Raw genomic sequence first — 11,106 nt, 5'->3', positions numbered from 1 at the left:
AAAGTAACCGTGAAATTCCCCGGAATGCGAACGCTGTCAACCGGCATGAGCGGCATAAATCGGCTCAAACAACCCCGGGTCTCGATTACTTTTGACCTGATTTTATTTGGGGGCCCGTTTGATTTTCCTTTTCCTTCATCTTGCATTACTTGTTCTTCAGGGATCGTTCAAGATTACAGTTTTACTTTTGAGACGTACTGTTCACAATTTAATATTAATAATACGTTAAAATATATAAATATGCTCAGAATGAAAATTAAAGTTCTCGCTATATGATGTAGATTTGAAATGTGAATTTTTGTTTGTGTAACTGTTGAGTTTTGACTTAAGAAAATAATAGCATTTGGTATTGGTATTCTATTGACAATGAAACCGTGAGCATGATCGAGAACCATATGTATACGCAAAAGATCTTTGTGTAACATAACCCACTTGAACTTGTACACCATATGTACATCTCTTGTTCGTCACTTATTTTTATCTACCCTTGAGGAAATGTTAAATCTAGATCTAAATTCACATCTGCGACTTTTGACATTAGGATTTATTCAACGACTGAATGAGGCTGGTTGGATTTTATACAATTGTTAAATTACATAACTCAGTACAAACCCGTTAGTAGGGTAACGATTATAGGTTTTGTAGATAGCGTAAAACCTGTAAAACTGTACAAATGCACAGTGGACATTGCTATGATATTCACTGCCGCAAACAAATAGACTTCAATCATTTCAAGAATAGGGACGGTCCCAAACAAATTACATAACTCAATATAAACCCGCTTCTACAGGGCAAGGATGAAAGGTTTTGTAGATATCGTAAAAACTTTACAATTGCACAGGGGATGGCTATAATATTCATTGCCGTTAACAAATAGACTTCCATCACTGTAAGACTAGGGACGGTCCCGCACAAATGTTGCTTGCCCTCCCCACAGGACTCCTGCCAGAGGCCGCAGTGGATGATGGATGGGAAGGTTTGTGTTCACAGGTGCACGGGCCGGCCCAGACGGGCTGGCACCGACTTCCTTTTGAAGGGGACCGCCTCTCTGGGGTGGGCGTTATGGCTTCCAGCTGCAGCCGAACTGGGAAACAGCCCGGGCACAAGGAGGATGACCTCATGTTTAAATCGAGCATGGGGAACAGTGTCTTTCCTTTCATATTCTCTGTCGGACCTCCCCTTCTTGTAAATTGAATTAAGTTCTCTTTTTGCTTTCACTAAGATTATTTTTCGTCGCCGTCTGTAAATGGGGTTGTTTCTTGGACAGAATAAACCGCGGTATTTGCGGAAAGATGTCAGCAAAACGAAGATACAAAGCCCCATCCTTTCTCAGCGGCTTTCGATGGTATTGCAGGAGAACTTTCGTTTTTGTAATTTCGTTGGCACAGTTTCGTTGTTTCAATATTCAATTTCATAATACAGTTATTCTTTCATTCATTCGTATATTTTGACTTAGTGGTGCTTTTCTCATATATGTTACATAACGTTATCTTCTGCTCAACCACCTTCCTTCGAATCGTTCAAATAAAACTTGACAAGCTTGTGCCTTCCGGAAAATGTTACTCGCCACACTTGTAAGATTAAATCCCTTCGCCGTTCGTTTCCGGTGGCATCTTACCCCAACACTTCTCATCTTGCCTGTTCAGTGAGAATGTCGCCGGTTTTGTCATGTCTGTTTTCCCGTGAGGCACAAACACGAGAACAAACTGTCCTCTGTAGGCGATAGTAGAGTTTTCTACAACAACAAACACATCACAAAAGCCCGTATTCTTTGAAGATGGGGAAGTGCTTCCAGATGCAACTACTTGCAACGTGTACTGACCCCAGATGGCCCTGAAATACACCGAATCATTCTGGGCAAGAGGACATAGAGGATGGTCAACAGGAAGAATTTCTCGAATTTTACTTCTTGTTTTTTTTATCACGTTTGATTTTGATGTTTCATTACATCCGTCTACAGTGTAATAAGTCGTCATATCAAAAGTCTTCCTTTTTGATTTCAGATTCCAAAACCCGATTGAGAAGACATTTGGGGAAAATCTTACAAGATGAAAGTTCACTTGATAGTATTACATGTAATTCTACATATTCATAATTAAGCTATACCAATGACAAAACTTATTTCATAATTTATTCTTAGACTTAGCGCTAGTGATATCTGTCTACTACAGTGTACATGTAAATGGTACGGCTATTCGGAGAATGAACTCGAAAAACGTACAAGGCATGGAACCTATAAATTGTACCAATAATAATGCATTGTAGGTCATAAGAAAATGACAATGGTATTAAACGTCATTGTATTAGTATGTTGGACATAAATCTCCTGGTTCTACCGAGTTTGTTTGATCGTTCATATAGCAATACGTGACTCAGGCTCTTTCATGCACAGTTGTGTTTTGCAGCGCTCCAAAGAGGTCTTGTCGGTCGTTTCCCACGCTTATTTTCTCAGTAGATAACACATATATTTCCACAGAGGGAAAATAAACTGCTGCTTAACTCGGTCACGGCAGTGGGAATCTTTGAGGCGGCTATCAAACCTTGGAGTGTACCAGTCTACCATACTTCCTGTGATGATTCTGCGTTGGTTTTACTTTTAGTATCTTTGTGCCAGTTTTCCCTGCTCTTTCTCTTGTTAATTTGGTACCTTTATCTTTTATTGATACCGTCGGACTCACACAATCACTAGATACATGTACATGTACATGTTGCACTAAAAAATAAACGTTGAAAACTTTTGAAATGAGGGCGCGACGAAATGGTTTGCGTGGAGGACAAAGGTGGTTTGCGACATATTCAATGAAGTTCGAAAGGAAACGTTCACGCAATATTTGCGGCCGCATTATATCGTAAATAGATGCAAAACGGATTTTTTTCGACGTACCTTTGGGATTTTTACATGGGGGGTGGGCAGTGTTGACTAACACACGAGTTGGTTTGTGCCAAGCTTAAGGTCATAAGCCAAGGGCATGAGGGCCCTCATGTCAGCTGAACCGATACAGTATAAGGTTACGCTGTGCTTGTAAACCGTCGGCTTTATGTAGTTCAGCTAGCAAATATACTTGTAACGCTTTCTATAACAAATTGTCGCACTCTCATTAACTCTTTCAAGGTCAACTGTCGGATGGATTACACGAGCGCAGTTTATGGGCAGGTGGGGGGGGGGGTACGATGGGCCTTCCTTTTTTCAAAGTTGGCGTGAGCTTTAATGGTACCTTGGTGCAAATAACTCTTTCCGGCTGAGTGGTCAGGTTTTCCAACGTTTACAAAATTACGCAACAGACTGAAGCATCTATCATTGTATCTGTGCATCTGTTGGACATATGTCCCGGCACACAACAAATACATGTAGTATCGTCCCTACCACACTCAATGAACATTATGTGAAAATGGCTGTAACTTTAATAGTGTAAGCTGACGTCTCTGAGACAACTTGCTTTTATGTTATACATGTGAGTGCGCTGAGCTGAGGATTCCTATCAAATTGATGATTTGACTCTTGTCAATGTTGATGAGGAGCCTATTGATAAACTGCATAACACCAGAAATTTTTTGTGATATTTGCAGTGAGTAGGTCTTGGGCCACATCGGTAAAGCTGATTATTTTCTTAGAAAAATCATACTTTGACTATACTAGTTTTCAACAGGCGGTTGCAGAGATCTGTAGAGGAAAGTCACGGAGGTCTTCCGCTTTGGCCTAAGTACTATTATATTATCATGTTATATTTTATATAGTACCTAGTATTTGTATTTGATGGAAACGTTGGTGCGCATAGGCAGGCCTCATTCGTGACTAATGCAAATGGAGAGAAGGTTGGACTTTCTTCACGTCATCACATCCAAAGTTATCTGGACAAGTTCAAGGGCATGAAAAGTCTTGTTATCATGTTCAAACATTTTGGCCGAAGAAATCGTCACGACATTATGAACAGAGCAGAATTTATACAGATATTCCATTACTTCAGGCTAAAATTCAATTAAGATTCTGGCATTGTTTAAGCCATTCGTTGTTAGTTACCGTATAATGCTTATGGACAAACAAAGACAATTTATGCCTTGCTGAGACCCAATCCATGACCTCGGTTATGTAAGACGGTAAAAGGCACGATCGTTGGCACGTTTTCCTATCGCTAATACCACGATACATGTAACCTTGTCGCCCAGGCTAGTATAGTATAGTGTGTACAGTAGTGATGTGTGTGGTATAGTCATCAGGTTGGCTTGATGGCATCCCCATCTTCTCGTGTTCTCCCCTACCACAACAGTTTGTGTTGCGCGAGTAAACTGTGAATATTTTCAGATTAGCGTGACAAGGAAACAGCGCGCCCGTGTCGCGCGCCAGTCGCGATGACAGACGAGACGCCAGTGACGACTTTAACAGATGACAACTTACTGTCACACCCGTAACCATGGCGACGCTTTCCAGGGGCATCCTGGGTAAACATTTCGGATGGCGTAATTGTCGTTTGACCACTGCTTCTAAACTTTCAACAATTGTGAGAGAGATTCATGTTCTGAGCAAGTTTATAGCTTGAAGAAACTTTATTTTCCTCACGTTTCGGTATTTTCTGGCTTTTCTGTCAGTTGTCATTTGATTTGCATTTGCACGGCCTACAATAAAATTTTAATCCCAGATATAACGTTACTAATTTCATGTTTTCTTTCCCATACATGTTAGGGAGATGATTGCACACTTGCTCTTTGTTCTTGGTGTCTATTTTCTCAGTAATAATATCATGATACATGTACTGATGTTTATTTATCCGTTTTGTCATCTTCAACAACAAATGGGTGGTCTTTTTGATGCTGCAGACCATCAATAATACAACATCTAACAGAAATAATAAGATATTGAAGATGCTGGTAGCATAAGAAAAAAACATCAGATCACAATAACGAGAATAAAAGAATAGACATAGAGATTCATGCTAAATATTTGGATATAAGTGTGATGTCTCGGACTATCGCATTCGGCCCTTGATGACACACTGATGGCAGCCATACCGCCTCTGATCCCCCCTCCCCTGAGGACCCTTTCCCCTACTCCCCGGGGTGATGGCCGGTAACACGCCTGTATGTTCAGGTGCAGGTTTCCCGCCAAGACGCGGTGGCGACCCGCCGGTCCTTGATGTGTCCGGCCGGTACCGCGCAGTTTATTGACTCCAGCTGCGGACACGGTGTTCGGGTCGTGACCGGCCGCGGTGCTGTCCATCTCTGGCCGGGATGCCAGGCTGTTTTGCCGTAGTCTCTACTACTGGTCAAACTATAGGGGACTTTGGCCAAGTTACAAATAAAAGCCTTGTAGGAGTTAATTGGCCTAGGATTGAATTGTCCAACCGTTGGATAGACTGCAAAAGACTGACTGAAATCCCATGACAAGTTACTGTAAATGCAGAAATGTTCGCGGTGGATTAATGTTCGCGGTTTTCGCGGCAGCCGCTTCACCGCGAATTTAAAACCACCGCGAACATTTTTCCATAACAGTAAGAGTCTATAGTATATGGTGATACCGCGAAATTAAAACCACCGCGAAAAGTCCATTTTCCCGTTACCGCGAAATTAAATCCCCGCGAACTTTAATGCATTGACAGTATTTGTCCCTATTTTTTCGGCCAAATTCTTCTCTTTTCTTCTTTTCATCCAGGTGATATGTCTGCTCGGAGACTATATTTGCAGGGCCTTCCTTGTTGGCATCCGTATCCTTCAATCTTTTTTCACAGCAATAACATCCTTGTTCCTTACTAGTACAGCACAGCAATCATCATTATGTATAAATCTTACGGAAACATGCAAAACTCTTACACGAGAGGAAAAGGATAAAAAGGAAGGAAGGAAGGAAGGAAGGAAGGAAGGAAGGAAGGAAGAGAGGAAGGAAGGAGTTCATCATTCGGAATGAAAAGCAACATTTTCTGAGTCTATTCTAAATATAATCCAATATGATTTCAAATATGTTCTTCCATCAATACGTTCACACCCTGGTTCACACGATGCTATTTTTTTCCTCATCAGGGCATCGCTATCATTATGATTGTTTGTTTTGATTGGAGGAAAGACAGGATGACCTGATTGGTTTCATAACAAGTGGTGGGTCAGAGGTCAGAAAAGCCCTGCTGAAGATTTACAGGCGGAGAGGTCATAGAGGATGTAGGCAGATCAGATACATTTTATAGTCTCCAACACCAGTCGACTTGAGATGCCTTTGTTGTGTGGCAAGTGTGGGATCACAGGCCCCAAAGCAGCCCTAAACCTTGACAAAGACATATACTCTACTCTAGTCTTGACCACTTCGGTGTATTTCTGTACGATTTTATGACGTTCATGAGGCTGAAAGATGAAGTGGCAAGAAATTGCGAAGAAACCTAGTAGCGCGTCCAATAAACAAAAAATCAGAAGACGTGGGTGAAATAGATCATTTACAGCCGAAAATGTATCTTAAATCCTCATGGAGAGATCGGGACCGAATCTCAAAAAAGGAAAGATGTCGTCCTAAGATGTATAAGATATAGAATTTTCAAGACCAAAAACGAAACTTGTTGCATATGTCCCTGTTCATAATCAACAAGCCAATAAATTTCGCAATTTTTTCCGACTCTATGCAGTTGACTGATTTGGCAAGGTCATCCGTACGTGTGGCTGCCGTCTTTGATGACGTTTGATTGATGACGTACGCCTGAATCCACACCGGACGATACTGGGGTCCAAACAACGCGGTGGGTGGGACACGGCAGCACAGATCTCATGTCAAAACTCGTTATGAATCGAATTCTTGGCGTGATTCAGCATCATGCCCCTTTGTCGTATGTCTCTTTTTATCCACTGGTTGTGGCATGTGACAGAAATGTCCCGTTTGAATTTTTGTCTTCTATCATATAACGTTAGCTCTACATTTTACGGTTGTTGAAGTTCGAGGTAGACTAAAACCATAAGTTTGTTTTAGATACGCATTGCAGCCGCAAGCTGCTCTAATAGCAAGTAACGGCGCAACTAAGTCAGCAAAATAGCAAAGAAAGTCGTCACTAGGATGGGGAAGAATCAGGAGTTCTGACTCAAGTTTGTGTATTTTCCTTTTCTGTCAACCGAGTAGGAACTCTCTTTTCCCGCCATTTCTGTCATCAGTGATGAGTAATCAAATCTGCCGTTGCCAATCACAGTCTCGTCCGGGCGGGGCTCTTCCCACGGCCCCGGGACGCAGGTGGCAGCTCGAGCCAAATTCACGAGTGGAAGTCTTTCAAAGTTTCGGGTTGTATTGTAGGGTTGTATCTAGTCGTAGAGTTAAGCAGCGAGTGCTACAACAAGCAACTTCCTTCTTTGTTTTCCGTTTATCTTGAGAACAAAACATAAAGCATATGCAGGTCTCATAAGCAATATACTGCCTCTTATCCGAAGACTATGAATCAGTATGATAGATCTATGATGTTATATATTCATATCATATATGGTATGATATGATCACAAAAGATATTGAACATTAGATCGTACGATACGATATGATACATTTTCTGCTTCTTCTAATGTCAAAGAAAAATTGGCCCTAAAACCATCAACAACGTGCATATATGAAAGGACTCTTTATAGGCGTCCGTGTATCAAAATGTAAGGGAGACAGAAGATCGACGGACCGGATATAATTTTTAGAAATAGCAAGCACTTCCTAGCAGTTTTCTTGTATTTTCTGCTCATAGTCTAGTAAAACGGCCATCATTCCGTTTCGGCATTGGGGGTGGCATAAAAGTAAACTTTTGATGCAAACATGTAGTATCCAGCTGTAAGAGCACACGTATCCTACACATACGACACCGTCCATTGACAAGCGTGAAATCCGGTCATGATGTCACGGTTAGAAGAGTCCCGCAGAATCGTGCAGGTGTTTTGAGTCTCGTCCACTAACGAGGGGGTGTGACCCACACATCCGCCCATTGTTTTTTCAGCAGCGGTCGGTCCGGGATGATTCAGTGACTCCTGTGTGCCCTGTCTTGTACAAGTGACGTTTTACAAAAGTTGGATAGTTAATCAGGTGACGGGGAAGTGATCTGTCTTTCCTACAAACGATCACAAATGATTACACTGTACTGTGTACAGTTCCACAGATACTCTACTCTAAATAAATGCGAGAACTTTTTCGGTAATCTCCAAGCAGATGTAATACGGGGATTCGAGGTTTTGCAAATCTTTGCAGCCAGACGCATGCATATACAACTAGCCTGAGTGTCATCCTCCGTAGTGACCGCTGGCTCAATACTTGAGCAAGCCAAAGCCACGCATATACGTCTCACAATATACATTGTACCCGATTGAAAATGTAAGCATACACCATGAAGTAAGGTATACTATACACTAACAATACGGGTTCACCATACAAATGCCTAATGTCTAATGTATACTATACACTAACAATACGGGTTCACCATACAAATGTCTAATGTCTAAAAGTTGCATATCAATTTCTTATTTTCACTGTATTTTCTCTACGTTATATTTGGCAACACATATTTCGTTGTCTGTTTAATGCGTCCTTGTGTGACATTGTTTACAACTGTGCATATTTTCCCTCCCATATCCCCACCTTCCCGGAATAGTCTACATCGTGACATCCCCAAAACTTTGTCTTCCCGAATCCCGGAGCGATGTTCGGCATCGCCCCGGCCCCATTTCCCGCATTCCCCGCCCGCGTTCCCTCCCCGGGACGCTTCCGACTTTTGGCCAGACCGGCGGGAATTCTCATCTATTTTCGTCAAGCCGGCAGGTGTCAGTTTTATATGCACAATTCAAAATAAACGGTGCAGAACCGGATATGGTGGCGCACCTTTTGGGACTAGACGTGCTGCGGTCTTGGATCATCGTTTGGGCACGACAGCGGAAGCTAGAACAGTCTACGTATGGGTTTCAAATAGGAAGAAATTGATTGATGGATTTCTTGATTGATTGATTGGCGACAAGAAAGGTAAATGTGTCACCAAAACAACAAAGCACAACCATATATTCTAGCTAGAATCTAAATCAGTCAAGGTATGCCGTGTCTCATACAGGAAAATTGATGGATGGATTGATTGATTGATTGATTGATGGGCGACAAGAAAGGTAAATTTGTCACTGAAACAACAAAGTACAACCATATATACTTGTTGAAATCTTAGTAGATCAATCAAGGTATGCCGTGTTTCATATAGGAAGAAATTGATTGATGGATTGAATGATTGATTGGCTACAAGAAAGGTAAATCTGTCACCAAAACAACAAAGTACAACCATATATTCTAGTTTTAATCTAGATCAGTCTAGGTATGCCGGGTTTCATATAGGAAAATTGATTGATGGATTGCTTGCTTGGTTTCCCAGGGTAGATTGATAGGCGACAAGAAAGGTAAATTTTTCGCAAAAACAACAAAGCACAACCATGTATGCTAGCTATATTTACATAGAACAACTTAGACAATATAAAGATTAATATGAGTGCTACCATCATCTGACAACATGGAAGAAGGCCTACATACAGGAGTCACAAAATTTTGAATTGAAGTACTACGGATTCTCATATTATCACACTAGTACTCGTATTCGTAATCACAAAGTGAATGGCTGCATGTAAGTATTTGACCACGATTTAACGTTAGAATAGCTTTGATGGTTGCAAACGTCAAGCATCATAAAGCAAGCTATAACGATTTATATAACGTTAGCATATTTACCGTTAGGATTTATATCAAAAGAGGGGACAATGTCCTCTCTTGGCACTATATGCCGGATGTTCAGCACATGTTGGCGGGGCACCTCGCTCATCGACCCGCAGACCATCACATGCTGTTCGCATTTTACGGGATCAAGATCCGTACAAACAGAGTAATAGGGTTTTTATTTCCGAACCCATGAATCAGAGAATTCACACTTACAGGGCATTAGCCTTTACAGAAAAGAGTCTAGAGTATCGTAGCGAACGGTTTGTGCCAATTGGAAAAGGATACATCCGTCAAATTCAGTTAAGAAGCTTTATTTTGGTCATTCAATTCCTTCCGTTTATCTTTATTTCGTTCTTTGGTACTCTCCTTAGATTGGGGATTACGCTCAAACTGCCTATTAAAGACGCGATCCATAGGACCGAACGAAAGTGCCCGTTTTGCACAGGTGGACGGCTTGAAGAGGGTATCGACTGAGAAAGTTCATCAGTTCCCTCTGTAACATTTGCCCTCAAAACCTAAGGAAGATTTCACCAAAAATTGATTGTCAATAGTGATCATGAAAATTGATGTAGCCAGATACCGTCGTCCAGGGCAGCTGGGACTGTGACTCTCTCTCTCATTCAACGTGTCCGTGTCCGCGTTGGACAGGTGACCGTCGTGCGAGGGTCTCTTATGCTTGGGATTTCACCCCCCCCCCCCCCTCGTCCTGCGAGGTCGCTTTTTGCTTATAAGGAACTTTTCGCGACCAACAAAAAGTGGCCGTTATGACCAGGTGGCCGTCTTGAAAAAGTGGCCGCTTGGGCAGGTATGACTGCGGTATGAAGTTTTCATATCCAAGCAGATATTGGCGGAAGTTCGCAACGTTGGGTTTCTGTCATTATAGAAGGCATTGCAAAATTCTACCCTATCTGCTTGGAGATTATTCAACCACCACCACTTCTTCTCCAAGATGCTAGGAATCAAAACGTACAAACAAGGGAGCTTTTCAAACGGTTTACGCAACGTTACTTTCTTACTTTTTGTCCTTAGATGATTTTCTACCGATGATCGTTCCCTTCTGTTGCAGTGGGTGGGTAGAGATCACACTGCACCGGTGTGTCCAACCTGTTACAAATTAGGCACGGTCCACCCACAACCACAGCCCCTGGTCCTTTGTTTATCCGGTCCATTAGTTAACAAACGATGCCGATGATATGCCATTCTATACCGAACAGGTGGGAACGATGTACTACTCCCAATTGATTCCGTCCGAGTTCGGAGGAAAATGGGGAGGGGGGCGTAGTGATCCTACTGCTACCAACGCCAGTCAATAACTTGGACAGCCAACAATGCTAGTAAGCTGATCAGTTTGGACCCGACTGAGTTCCAGTGCTGTACGTGCGTTTTTCTTTGCTGTATTTTAGAGCACGTACTTAAATAGAAGAGGGCGAACA

The sequence above is a fragment of the Branchiostoma floridae genome, chromosome 10 (assembly GCF_000003815.2).
Source record: "Branchiostoma floridae strain S238N-H82 chromosome 10, Bfl_VNyyK, whole genome shotgun sequence".
NCBI classification, from domain to species: domain Eukaryota; kingdom Metazoa; phylum Chordata; class Leptocardii; order Amphioxiformes; family Branchiostomatidae; genus Branchiostoma; species Branchiostoma floridae.
The sequence above is the reverse complement of the archived record's forward strand: the minus strand, read 5'-3'. Positions refer to the sequence as shown.